The following is a 12,067-nucleotide window of genomic DNA, read 5'->3' on the forward strand; positions in this document are numbered from 1 at the left end:
CAGACACAATAGCCATCACCTAAAATCTTACCACACTGTTTAGGCCCAATTCCAACTGCTTTTGGCAGCTAAACATTGTTGAGCCTCTTTAGTAGTTTAATTTGAGACCACCTGCTAATATTATGTCCTGTAGGTCTTTTTACATTACCAACATATGATTTTTTTCATTAAGCCAATATAGTTAGGAACCTTTTTTATTAGCTTACCTGGTTATAGAAGTAGAAGAGGGCAAAAAAGTGCCTGTATCTCACCTACAGCCATACCACATTGGATATGCCCAATCTCGTCTGATCTTGGAAGCTAAGCAGTGTTGTGCCTGGTTAGTACTTGGGTGGGAGACCACATGGGAACACCAGGTGCTGTAGGTTTTTTCCCATTACTGGCAAATTGTTTTTATTCTCTAGCTATTTAAATTGGAAACTTTTTCTTTTTATTACCAATACAGACATTTGGGAGAGGTCAAACAGACACAATAGCCATCACCTAAAGACTTACCACACTGTTTCGGCCCAATTCCAACTGCTTTTGGCAGCTAAACAGTGTTGAGCCTCTTTAGTAGTTTAATTTGAGACCACCTGCTAATATTATGTCCTGTAGGTCTTTTTACATTACCAACATATGATTTTTTTCAGTAAGCCAATATGGTTAGGAACCTTTTTTATTTAGCTTACCTGATTATTGAAGTGGAAGAGGGCAAAAAAGTGCCTGTTTCTCACCTACAGCCATACCACATTGGATAAGCCCAATCTCGTCCGATCTTGGAAGCTAAGCAGTGTTGGGCCTGTTTAGTACTTGGGTGGGAGACCACATGGGAACACCAGGTGCTGTAGGTTTTTTCCCATTACTGGCAAATTGTTTTTATTCTCTAGCTATTTAAATTGGAAACTTTTTCTTTTTATTGCCAATACAGACATTTGGGAGAGGTCAAACAGACACAATAGCCATCACCTAAAGACTTACCACACTGTTTCGGCCCAATTCCAAATGCTTTTGGCAGCTAAACAGTGTTGAGCCTCTTTAGTAGTTTAATTTGAGACCACCTGCTAATATTATGTCCTGTAGGTCTTTTTACATTACCAACACATGATTTTTTTCATTAAGCCAATATAGTTAGGAACCTTTTTTATTAGCTTACCTGGTTATAGAAGTAGGCAAAAAAGTGCCTGTATCTTACCTACAGCCATACCACATTGGATACGCCCAATCTCGTCTGATCTTGGAAGCTAAGCAGTGTTGGGCCTGGTTAGTACTTGGGTGGGAGACCACATGGGAACACCAGGTGCTGTAGGTTTTTTCCCATTACTGGCAAATTGTTTTTATTCTCTAGCTATTTAAATTGGAAACGTTTACTTTTTATTGCCAATACAGACATTTTGGAGAGGTCAAACAGACACAATAACCATCACCTAAAGACTTACCACACTGTTTCGGCCCAATTCCAAATGCTTTTGGCAGCTAAACAGTGTTGAGCCTCTTTAGTAGTTTAATTTGAGACCACCTGCTAATATTATGTCCTGTAGGTCTTTTTACATTATCAACACATGATTTTTTCAGTAAGCCAAAACAGTTAGGAAACTTTTTTATTACCTTACCTGGTTATAGAAGTAGAAGAGGGCAAAAAAGTGCCAGTGTCTCACTTACAGCCATACCACATTGGATACGCCCAATCTCGTCTGATCTTGGTAGCTAAGCAGTGATGGGCCTGGTTAGTACTTGGGTGGGAGACCACATGGCAACACCAGGAGCTGTAGGTTTTTTCCCATTACTGGCAAATTGTTTTTATTCTCTATCTATTTAAATTGGAAACTTTATCTTTTTATTGCCAAAACAGACATTTGGGAGAGGACAAAAAGACACAATAGCCATCACATAAAGACTTACCACACTGTTTCGGCCCAATTCCAACTGCTTTTGGCAGCTAAACAGTGTTGAGCCTCTTTAGTAGTTTAATTTGAGACCATATGCTTATATCATGTCCTGTAGGTCTTTTTACATTACCAACACATGATTTTTTTTCAGTAAGCCAAAACAGTTAGGAAACTTTTTTATTAGCTTACCTGGTTATAGAAGTAGAAGAGGGCAAAAAAGTGCCTGTATCTCACTTACAGCCATACCACATTGGATACGCCCAATCTCGTCCAAACTTGGAAGCTAAGCAGTGTTGGGCCTGGTTAGTACTTGGGTGGGAGACCACATGGGAACACCAGGTGCTGTAGGTTTTTTCCCATTACTGGCAAATTGTTTTTATTCTCTAGCTATTTAAATTGGAAACTTTTTCTTTTTATTGCCAATACAGACATTTGGGAGAGGTCAAACAGACACAATAGCCATCACCTAAATACTTACCACACTGTTTCGGCCCAATTCCAAATGCTTTTGGCAGCTAAACAGTGTTGAGCCCCTTTAGTAGTTTAATTTGAGACCACCTGCTAATATTATGTCCTGTTGGTCTTTTTACATTACCAACACATGATTTTTTTCATTAAGCCAATATAGTTAGGAACCTTTTTTATTAGCTTACCTGGTTATAGAAGTAGAAGAGGGCAAAAAAGTGCCTGTATCTTACCTACAGCAATACCACATTGGATACGCCCAATCTCATCTGATCCTGGAAGCTAAGCAGTGTTGGGCCTGGTTAGTACTTGGGTGGGAGACTACATGGGAACACCAGGTGCTGTAGGTTTTTTCCCGTTACTGGCAAATTGTTTTTATTTTCTAGCTATTTAAATTGGAAACTTTTTCTTTTTATTGCCAATACAGACATCTGGGAGAGGTCAAACAGACACAATTGCCATCACCTAAAAATTTACCACACTGTTTAGGCCCAATTCCAACTGCTTTTGGCAGCTAAACAGTGTTGAGCCTCTTTAGTAGTTTAATTTGAGACCACCGGCTAATACCATGTCCTGTAGGTCTTTTTACATTACCAACACATGATTTTTTTCAGTGAGCCAATACAGTTAGGGAACTTTTTTATTAGCTTACCTGGTTATAGAAGTAGAAGAGGGCAAAAAAGTGCCTGTATCTCACCTACAGCCATACCACTTTGGATACGCTCAATCTCGTCTGATCTTGGAAGCTAAGAGTGTTGGGCCTGTTTAGTACTTGGGTGGGAGACCACATGGGAACACCAGGTGCTGTAGGTTTTTTTCCATTAATGGCAAATTGTTTTTATTCTCTAGCTATTTAAATTGGAAACTTTTTCTTTTTATTGCCAATACAGACATTTGGGAGAGGTCAAACAGACACAATAGCCATCACCTAAAGACTTACCACACTGTTTCGGCCCAATTCCAAATGCTTTTGGCAGCTAAACAGTGTTGAGCCTCTTTAGTAGTTTAATTTGAGACCACCTGCTAATATTATGTCCTGTAGGTCTTTTTACATTACCAACACATGATTTTTTCAGTAAGCCAAAACAGTTAGGAAACTTTTTTATTACCTTACCTGGTTATAGAAGTAGAAGAGGGAAAAAAAGTGCCAGTGTCTCACTTACAGCCATACCACATTGGATACGCCCAATCTCGTCTGATCTTGGTAGCTAAGCAGTGATGGGCCTGGTTAGTACTTGGGTGGAAGACCACATGGGAACACCAGGAGCTGTAGGTTTTTTCCCATTACTGGCAAATTGTTTTTTATTGTTTTTTATTCTCTAGCTATTTAAATTGGAAACTTTATCTTTTTATTGCCAAAACAGACATTTGGGAGAGGTCAAAAAGACACAATAGCCATCACCTAAAAACTTACCACACTGTTTCGGACCAATTCCAACTGCTTTTGGAAGCTAAACAGTGTTGAGCCTCTTTAGTAGTTTAATTTGAGACCACCTGCTAATATTATGTCCTGTAGGTCTTTTTACATTACCAACATATGATTTTTTTCAGTAAGCCAATATAGTCAGGAACCGTTTTTATTAGCTCACATGGTTATAGAAGTAGAAGAGGGCAAAAAAGTGCCTGTATCTCACCTACAGCCATACCACATTGGATACGCCCAATCTCGTCTGATCTTGGAAGCTAAGCAGTGTTGGGCCTGGTTAGTAATTGGGTGGGAGACCACATGGAATCACCAGGTGCTGTAGGTTTTTTTCCCATTACTGGCAAATTGTTTTTATTCTCTAGCTATTTAAATTGGAAACTTTTTCTTTTTATTGCCAATACAGACATTTGGGAGAGGTCAAACAGACACAGTAGCCATCACCTAAAGACTTACCACACTGTTTAGGCCCAATTCCAACTGCTTTTGGCAGCTAAACAGTGTTGAGCCTCTTTAGTAGTTTAATTTGAGACCACCTGCTAATATTATGTCCTGTAGGTCTTTTTACATTACCAACACATGATTTTTTTCAGTAAGCCAATATAGTTAGAAACCTTTTTTATTAGCTTACCTGGTAATAGAAGTAGAAGAGGGCAAAAAAGTGCCTGTGACTCACTTACAGCCATACCACATTAGATACGCCCAATCTCGTCTGATCTTGGAAGCTAAGCAGTTATGGGCCTGGTTAGTACTTGGGTGGGAGACCACATGGGAACACCAGGTGCTGTATGTTTTTTCCCATTACTGGCAAATTGTTTTTATTCTCTAGCTATTTAAATTGGAAACTTTTTTTTTATTGCTAGTACAGACATTTGGGAGAGGTCAAACAGACACAATAGCAATCAACTAAAAACTTACCACACTGTTTTGGCCCAATTCCAACTGCTTTTGGCAGCTAAACAGTGTTGAGCCTCTTTAGTAGTTTAATTTGAGACCACCTGCTAATATTATGTCCTGTAGGTCTTTTTACATTACCAACACATGATTTTTTTCAGTAAGCCAATATAGTTTGGAACCTTTTTTATTAGCTTACCTGGTTATAGAAGTAGAAGAGGGAAAAAAAGAGCCTGTATCTCACCTACAGGCATACCACATTGGATACGAACAATCTCGCCTGACCTTGGAAGCTAAGCAGTGTTGGGCCTGGTTAGTACTTGGGTGGGAGACCACATGGGAACACCAGGTGCTGTAGGTTTTTTCCCATTATTGGGCAAATTGTTTTTATTCTCTAGCTATTTAAATTGGAAACTTTTTCTTTTTATTACCAATACAGACATTTGGGAGAGGTCAAACAGACACAATAACCATCACCTAAAGACTTACCACACTGTTTCGGCCCAATTCCAACTGCTTTTGGCAGCTAAACAGTGTTGAGCCTCTTTAGTAATTTAATTTGAGACCACCTGCTAATATTATGTCCTGTAGGTCTTTTTACATTACCAACATATGATTTTTTTCAGTAAGCCAATATAGTCAGGAACCTTTTTTATTAGCTTACATGGTTATAGAAGTAGAAGAGGGCAAAAAATTGCCTTTATCTCACCTACAGCCATACCACATTGGATACGCCCAATCTCGTCTGATCTTGGAAGCTAAGCAGTGTTGGGCCTGGTTAGTACTTGGGTGGGAGACCACATGGGATCTCCAGGTGCTGTAGGTTTTTTCCCATTACTGGCAAATTGTTTTTATTCTCTAGCTATTTAAATTGGAAACTTTTTCTTTTTATTGCCAATACAGACATTTGGGAGAGGTCAAACAGACACAATAGCCATCACCTAAAGACTTACCACACTGTTTAGGCCCAATTCCAACTGCTTTTGGCAGCTAAACAGTGTTGAGCCTCTTTAGTAGTTTAATTTGAGACCATATGCTTATATCATGTCCTGTAGGTCTTTTTACATTACCAACACATGATTTTTTTCATTAAGCCAATATAGTTAGGAACCTTTTTTATTAGCTTACCTGGTTATAGAAGTAGAAGAGGGCAAAAAAGTGCCTGTATCTCACCTACAGCCATACCACATTGGATACGCCCAATCTCATCCGATCTTGGAAGCTAAGCAGTGTTGGGCCTGGTTAGTACTTGGGTGGGAGACCACATGGGATCACCAGGTGCTGTAGGTTTTTTCCCATTACTGGCAAATTGATTTTATTCTCTAGCTATTTAAATTGGAAACTTTTTCTTTTTATTGCCAATACAGACATTTGGGAGAGGTCAAACAGACACAATAGCCATCACCTAAAGACTTACCACACTGTTTAGGCCCAATTCCAACTGCTTTTGGCAGCTAAACAGTGTTGAGCCTCTTTAGTAGTTTAATTTGAGACCACCTGCTAATATTATGTCCTGTAGGTCTTTTTACATTACCAACACATGATTTTTTTCAGTAAGCCAAAACAGTTACGAAACTTTTTTATTACCTTACCTGGTTATAGAAGTAGAAGAGGGCAAAAAAGTGCCTGTGTCTCACTTACAGCCATACCACATTGGATACGCCCAATCTTGTCTGATCTTGGAAGCTAAGCAGTGTTGGGCCTGGTTAGTACTTGGGTGTGAAACCACATGGGAACACCAGGTGCTGTATGTTTTTTCCCATTACTGGCAAATTGTTTTTATTCTCTAGCTATTTAAATTGGAAACTTTTTTTTTTATTGCTAGTACAGACATTCGGGAGAGGTCAGACACAATAGCCATCAACTAAAAACTTACCACACTGTTTCGGACCACTTCCAACTGCTTTTGGAAGTTAAACAGTGTTGAGCCTCTTTAGTAGTTTAATTTGAGACCACCTGCTAATATTATGTCCTGTAGGTCTTTTTACATTACCAACACATGATTTTTTTCAGTAAGCCAATATAGTTAGGAACCTTTTTTATTAGCTTACCTGGTTATAGAAGTAGAAAAGGGCAAAAAAGACTCTGTATCTCACCTACAGCCATACCACATTGGATACGCCCAATCTCGTCTGATCTTGGAAGCTAAGCAGTGTTGGGCCTGGTTAGTACTTGGGTGGGAGACCACATGGGAACACCAGGTGCGGTAGGTTTTTTCCCATTACTGGGCAAATTGTTTTTATTCTCTAGCTATTTAAATTGGAAACTTTTTCTTTTTATTACCAATACAGACATTTGGGAGAGGTCAAACAGACACAATAACCATCACCTAAAGACTTACCACACTGTTTCGGCCCAATTCCAACTGCTTTTGGCAGCTAAACAGTGTTGACCCTTTTTAGTAGTTTAATTTGAGACCACCTGCTAATATTATGTCCTGTAGGTCTTTTTACATTACCAACATATGATTTTTTTCAGTAATCCAATATAGTCAGGAACCTTTTTTATTAGCTTTCCTGGTTATAGAAGTAGAAGAGGGCAAAAAAGTGCCTGTATCTCACCTACAGTCATATCACATTGGATACGCCCAATCTCGTCTGTTCTTGGAAGCTAAGCAGTGTTGGGCCTGGTTAGTACTTGGGTGGGAGACCACATGGGATCACCAGGTGCTGTAGGTTTTTTTCCCATTACTGGCAAATTGTTTTTATTCTCTAGCTATTTAAATTGGAAACTTTTTCTTTTTATTGCCAATACAGACATTTGGGAGAGGTCAAACAGACACAATAGCCATCACCTAAAGACTTACCACACTGTTTCGGCCCAATTCCAACTGCTTTTGGCAGCTAAACAGTGTTGAGCCTCTTTAGTAGTTTAATTTGAGACCACCTGCTAATATTATGTCCTGTAGGTCTTTTTACATTACCAACACATGATTTTTTTCAGTAAGCCAAAACAGTTACGAAACTTTTTTATTACCTTACCTGGTTATAGAAGTAGAAGAGGGCAAAAAAGTGCCTGTGTCTCACTTACAGCCATACCACATTGGATACGCCCAATCTTGTCTGATCTTGGAAGCTAAGCAGTGATGGTCCTGGTTAGTACTTGGGTGGGAGATCACATGGGAACACCAGGTGCTGTATGTTTTTTCCCATTACTGGCAAATTGTTTTTATTCTCTAGCTATTTAATTTGGAAACTTTTTTTTTATTGCTAGTACAGACATTTGGGAGAGGTCAAACAGACACAATAGCCATCAACTAAAAACTTACCACACTGTTTCGGACCAATTCCAACTGCTTTTGGAAGCTAAACAGTGTTGAGCCTCTTTAGTAGTTTAATTTGAGACCACCTGCTATTATTATGTCCTGTAGGTCTTTTTACATTACCAACACATGATTTTTTTCAGTAAGCCAATATAGTTAGGAACCTTTTTTATTAGCTTACCTGGTAATAGAAGTAGAAGAGGGCAAAAAAGAGCCTATATCTCACCTACAGCCTTACTACATTGGATACGCCCAATCTCGTCTGATCTTGGAAGCTAAGCAGTGTTGGGCCTGATTAGTACTTGGGTGGGAGACCACATGGGAACACCAGGTGCTGTAGGTTTTTCCCATTACTGGGCAAATTGTTTTTATTCTCTAGCTATTTAAATTGGAAACTTTTTCTTTTTATTACCAATACAGACATTTGGGAGAGGTCAAACAGACACAATAACCATCACCTAAAGACTTACCACACTGTTTCGGCCCAATTCCAACTGCTTTTGGCAGCTAAACAGTGTTGAGCCCCTTTAGTAATTTAATTTGAGACCACCTGCTAATATTATGTCCTGTAGGTCTTTTTACATTACCAACATATGATTTTTTTCAGTAAGCCAATATAGTCAGGAACCTTTTTTATTAGCTTACATGGTTATAGAAGTAGAAGAGGGCAAAAAAGTGCCTGTATCTCACCTACAGCCATACCACATTGGATATGCCCAATCTCGTCTGATCTTGGAAGCTAAGCAGTGTTGGGCCTGGTTAGTACTTGGGTGGGAGACCACATGGGATCACCAGGTGCTGTAGGTTTTTTTCCCATTACTGGCAAATTGTTTTTATTCTCTAGCTATTTAAATTGGAAACGTTTTCTTTTTATTGCCAATACAGACATTTGGGAGAGGTCAAACAGACACAATAGCCATCACCTAAAGACTTACCACACTGTTTAGGCCCAATTCCAACTGCTTTTGGCAGCTAAACAGTGTTGAGCCTCTTTAGTAATTTAATTTGAGACCACCTGCTAATATTATGTCCTGTAGGTCTTTTTACATTACCAACACATGATTTTTTTTAGTAAGCCAAAACAGTTACGAAACTTTTTTATTACCTTACCTGGTTATAGAAGTAGAAGAGGGCAAAAAGTGCCGGTGTCTCACTTACAGCCATACCACATTGGATACGCCCAAACTTGTCTGATCTTGGAAGCTAAGCAGTGATGGGCCTGGTTAGTACTTGGGTGGGAGACCACATGGGTACACCAGGTGCTGTATGTTTTTTTTCCCATTACTGGCAAATTGTTTTTATTCTCTAGCTATTTAAATTGGAAACTTTTTTGTTTATTGCCAATACAGACATCTGGGAGAGGTCAAACAGACACAATAGCCATCACCTAAAAACTTACCACACTGTTTCGGACCAATTCCAACTGCTTTTGGAAGCTAAACAGTGTTGAGCCTCTTTAGTAGTTTAATTTGAGACCACCTGCTAATATTATGTCCTGTAGGTCTTTTTACATTACCAACATATGATTTTTTTCAGTAAGCCAATATAGTCAGGAACCGTTTTTATTAGCTCACATGGTTATAGAAGTAGAAGAGGGCAAAAAAGTGCCTGTATCTCACCTACAGGCATACCACATTGGATACGCCCAATCTCGTCTGATCTTGGAAGCTAAGCAGTGTTGGGCCTGGTTAGTACTTGGGTGGGAGACCACATGGGATCACCAGGAGCTGTAGGTGTTTTTCCCATTACTGGCAAATTGTTTTTATTCTCTAGCTATTTAAATTGAAAACGTTTTCTTTTCATTGCCAAAACAGACATTTGGGAGAGGTCAAACAGACACAATAGCCATCAGCTAAAGACTTACCACACTGTTTCGGCCCAATTCCAACTGCTTTTGGCAGCTAAACAGTGTTGAGCCTCTTTAGTAGTTTAATTTGAGACCACCTGCTAATATTATGTCCTGTAGGTCTTTTTACATTACCAACACATGATTTTTTTCAGTAAGCCAATATAGTTAGGAACATTTTTTATTAGCTTACCTGGTTATTGAAGTAGAAGAGGGAAATAAAGTGCCTGTATCTCACCTACAGCCATACCACATTGTATACGCCCAATCTCGTCCGATCTTGGAAGCTAAGCAGTGTTGGGCCTGGTTAGTACTTGGGTGGGAGACCACATGTGAACACCAGATGCTGTAGGTTTTTTCCCATTACTGGGCAAATTGTTTTTATTCTCTAGTTATTTAAATTGGAAACTTTTTCTTTTTATTACCAATACAGACATTTGGGAGAGGTCAAACAGACACAATAGCCATCACCTAAAGACTTACCACACTGTTTCGGCCCAATTCCAACTGCTTTTGGCAGCTAAACAGTTTTGAGCCTCTTTAGTAGTTTAATTTGAGACCACCTGCTAATATTATGTCATGTAGGTCTTTTTACATTACCAACACATGATTTTTTTCAGTAAGCCAATATAGTTAGGAACCTTTTTTATTAGCTTACCTGGTTATAGAAGTAGAAGAGGGCAAAAAAGTGCCTGTATCTCACCTACAGCCATACCACATTGGATACGCCCGATCTCGTCTGATCTTGGAAGCTAAGCAGTGTTGGGCCTGGTTAGTACTTGGGTGGGAGACCACATGGAAACACCAGGTGCTGTAGGTTTTTCCCCATTACTGGCAAATTGTTTTTATTCTCTAGCTATTTAAATTGGAAACTTTTTTTTTTATTGCCAATACAGACATCTGGGAGAGGTCAAACAGACACAATAGCCATCACCTAAAAACTTACCACACTGTTTCGGCCCAATTCCAACTGCTTTTGGAAGCTAAACAGTGTTGAGCCTCTTTAGTAGTTTAATTTGAGACCACCTGCTAATATTATGTCCTGTAGGTCTTTTTACATTACCAACATATGATTTTTTTCAGTAAGCCAATATAGTCAGGAACCGTTTTTATTAGCTCACATGGTTATAGAAGTAGAAGAGGGCAAAAAAGTGCCTGTATCTCACCTACAGCCATACCACATTGGATACGCCCAATCTCGTCTGATCTTGGAAGCTAAGCAGTGTTGGGCCTGGTTAGTAATTGGGTGGGAGACCACATGGAATCACCAGGTGCTGTAGGTTTTTTTCCCATTACTGGCAAATTGTTTTTATTCTCTAGCTATTTAAATTGGAAACTTTTTCTTTTTATTGCCAATACAGACATTTGGGAGAGGTCAAACAGACACAATAGCCATCACCTAAAGACTTACCACACTGTTTAGGCCCAATTCCAACTGCTTTTGGCAGCTAAACAGTGTTGAGCCTCTTTAGTAGTTTAATTTGAGACCACCTGCTAATATTATGTCCTGTAGGTCTTTTTACATTACCAACACATGATTTTTTTCAGTAAGCCAATATAGTTAGGAACCTTTTTTATTAGCTTACCTGGTAATAGAAGTAGAAGAGGGCAAAAAAGTGCCTGTGACTCACTTACAGCCATACCACATTAGATACGCCCAATCTCGTCTGATCTTGGAAGCTAAGCAGTTATGGGCCTGGTTAGTACTTGGGTGGGAGACCACATGGGAACACCAGGTGCTGTATGTTTTTTCCCATTACTGGCAAATTGTTTTTATTCTCTAGCTATTTAAATTGGAAACTTTTTTTTTATTGCCAATACAGACATCTGGGAGAGGTCAAACAGACACAATAACCATCACCTAAAGACTTACCACACTGTTTCGGCCCAATTCCAACTGCTTTTGGCAGCTAAACAGTGTTGAGCCTCTTTAGTAGTTTAATTTGAGACCACCTGCTAATATTATGTCCTGTAGGTCTTTTTACATTACCAACACATGATTTTTTTCAGTAAGCCAATATAGTTAGGAACCTTTTTTATTAGCTTACCTGGTAATAGAAGTAGAAGAGGGCAAAAAAGTGCCTATGACTCACTTACAGCCATACCACATTAGATACGCCCAATCTCGTCTGATCTTGGAAGCTAAGCAGTTATGGGCCTGGTTAGTACTTGGGTGGGAGACCACATGGAAACACCAGGTGCTGTAGGTTTTTTCCCATTACTGGCAAATTGTTTTTATTCTCTAGCTATTTAAATTGGAAACTTTTTCTTTTTATTGCCAATACAGACATTTGGGAGAGGTCAAACAG

At 39.2% G+C, this 12,067-nt stretch overlaps 18 non-coding genes and 8 pseudogenes across 18 annotated transcripts; all 26 read left to right on the plus strand.

Moving 5' to 3' along the window:
- Positions 1-249: 249 nt before the first annotated feature.
- Positions 250-368, plus strand: LOC146033628 (5S ribosomal RNA). The gene has a single exon (XR_014459037.1). It is a non-coding gene; the product is annotated as a 5S ribosomal RNA (ribosomal RNA).
- A 346-nt stretch (positions 369-714) lies between these two features.
- Positions 715-833, plus strand: LOC146032945 (5S ribosomal RNA). The gene has a single exon (XR_014458355.1). It is a non-coding gene; the product is annotated as a 5S ribosomal RNA (ribosomal RNA).
- A 339-nt stretch (positions 834-1,172) lies between these two features.
- On the plus strand, positions 1,173-1,291 carry LOC146030250 (5S ribosomal RNA). The gene has a single exon (XR_014455750.1). It is a non-coding gene; the product is annotated as a 5S ribosomal RNA (ribosomal RNA).
- Positions 1,292-1,635: 344 nt separating this feature from the next.
- Positions 1,636-1,754, plus strand: LOC146027877 (5S ribosomal RNA; annotated as a pseudogene).
- Positions 1,755-2,100: 346 nt separating this feature from the next.
- Positions 2,101-2,219, plus strand: LOC146032240 (5S ribosomal RNA). The gene has a single exon (XR_014457684.1). It is a non-coding gene; the product is annotated as a 5S ribosomal RNA (ribosomal RNA).
- Positions 2,220-2,564: 345 nt separating this feature from the next.
- On the plus strand, positions 2,565-2,683 carry LOC146034254 (5S ribosomal RNA). The gene has a single exon (XR_014459661.1). It is a non-coding gene; the product is annotated as a 5S ribosomal RNA (ribosomal RNA).
- Positions 2,684-3,028: 345 nt separating this feature from the next.
- On the plus strand, positions 3,029-3,146 carry LOC146028344 (5S ribosomal RNA; annotated as a pseudogene).
- Positions 3,147-3,490: 344 nt separating this feature from the next.
- LOC146034949 (5S ribosomal RNA) lies at positions 3,491-3,609 on the plus strand. Its single transcript, XR_014460353.1, has one exon. It is a non-coding gene; the product is annotated as a 5S ribosomal RNA (ribosomal RNA).
- Positions 3,610-3,965: 356 nt separating this feature from the next.
- LOC146034774 (5S ribosomal RNA) lies at positions 3,966-4,084 on the plus strand. Its single transcript, XR_014460178.1, has one exon. It is a non-coding gene; the product is annotated as a 5S ribosomal RNA (ribosomal RNA).
- A 346-nt stretch (positions 4,085-4,430) lies between these two features.
- LOC146027583 (5S ribosomal RNA) lies at positions 4,431-4,549 on the plus strand. The gene has a single exon (XR_014454978.1). It is a non-coding gene; the product is annotated as a 5S ribosomal RNA (ribosomal RNA).
- Positions 4,550-4,892: 343 nt separating this feature from the next.
- LOC146028519 (5S ribosomal RNA) lies at positions 4,893-5,011 on the plus strand (annotated as a pseudogene).
- Positions 5,012-5,357: 346 nt separating this feature from the next.
- Positions 5,358-5,476, plus strand: LOC146032906 (5S ribosomal RNA). Its single transcript, XR_014458318.1, has one exon. It is a non-coding gene; the product is annotated as a 5S ribosomal RNA (ribosomal RNA).
- A 345-nt stretch (positions 5,477-5,821) lies between these two features.
- LOC146031631 (5S ribosomal RNA) lies at positions 5,822-5,940 on the plus strand. Its single transcript, XR_014457094.1, has one exon. It is a non-coding gene; the product is annotated as a 5S ribosomal RNA (ribosomal RNA).
- Positions 5,941-6,285: 345 nt separating this feature from the next.
- Positions 6,286-6,404, plus strand: LOC146027980 (5S ribosomal RNA; annotated as a pseudogene).
- A 340-nt stretch (positions 6,405-6,744) lies between these two features.
- LOC146031947 (5S ribosomal RNA) lies at positions 6,745-6,863 on the plus strand. The gene has a single exon (XR_014457398.1). It is a non-coding gene; the product is annotated as a 5S ribosomal RNA (ribosomal RNA).
- Positions 6,864-7,209: 346 nt separating this feature from the next.
- Positions 7,210-7,328, plus strand: LOC146027632 (5S ribosomal RNA). The gene has a single exon (XR_014455023.1). It is a non-coding gene; the product is annotated as a 5S ribosomal RNA (ribosomal RNA).
- Positions 7,329-7,674: 346 nt separating this feature from the next.
- LOC146028129 (5S ribosomal RNA) lies at positions 7,675-7,793 on the plus strand (annotated as a pseudogene).
- A 343-nt stretch (positions 7,794-8,136) lies between these two features.
- On the plus strand, positions 8,137-8,255 carry LOC146033114 (5S ribosomal RNA). Its single transcript, XR_014458525.1, has one exon. It is a non-coding gene; the product is annotated as a 5S ribosomal RNA (ribosomal RNA).
- A 345-nt stretch (positions 8,256-8,600) lies between these two features.
- LOC146033578 (5S ribosomal RNA) lies at positions 8,601-8,719 on the plus strand. The gene has a single exon (XR_014458987.1). It is a non-coding gene; the product is annotated as a 5S ribosomal RNA (ribosomal RNA).
- A 345-nt stretch (positions 8,720-9,064) lies between these two features.
- LOC146028214 (5S ribosomal RNA) lies at positions 9,065-9,183 on the plus strand (annotated as a pseudogene).
- Positions 9,184-9,529: 346 nt separating this feature from the next.
- Positions 9,530-9,648, plus strand: LOC146027843 (5S ribosomal RNA; annotated as a pseudogene).
- Positions 9,649-9,994: 346 nt separating this feature from the next.
- Positions 9,995-10,113, plus strand: LOC146033580 (5S ribosomal RNA). Its single transcript, XR_014458989.1, has one exon. It is a non-coding gene; the product is annotated as a 5S ribosomal RNA (ribosomal RNA).
- A 346-nt stretch (positions 10,114-10,459) lies between these two features.
- Positions 10,460-10,578, plus strand: LOC146032406 (5S ribosomal RNA). The gene has a single exon (XR_014457843.1). It is a non-coding gene; the product is annotated as a 5S ribosomal RNA (ribosomal RNA).
- A 344-nt stretch (positions 10,579-10,922) lies between these two features.
- On the plus strand, positions 10,923-11,041 carry LOC146034777 (5S ribosomal RNA). Its single transcript, XR_014460180.1, has one exon. It is a non-coding gene; the product is annotated as a 5S ribosomal RNA (ribosomal RNA).
- Positions 11,042-11,387: 346 nt separating this feature from the next.
- On the plus strand, positions 11,388-11,506 carry LOC146027584 (5S ribosomal RNA). Its single transcript, XR_014454979.1, has one exon. It is a non-coding gene; the product is annotated as a 5S ribosomal RNA (ribosomal RNA).
- Positions 11,507-11,849: 343 nt separating this feature from the next.
- On the plus strand, positions 11,850-11,968 carry LOC146028187 (5S ribosomal RNA; annotated as a pseudogene).
- Positions 11,969-12,067: the final 99 nt, after the last annotated feature.

The sequence above is a fragment of the Crinia signifera genome, chromosome 8 (genome assembly GCF_055691185.1).
Source record: "Crinia signifera chromosome 8, ASM5569118v1, whole genome shotgun sequence".
Lineage (NCBI taxonomy): Eukaryota > Metazoa > Chordata > Amphibia > Anura > Myobatrachidae > Crinia > Crinia signifera.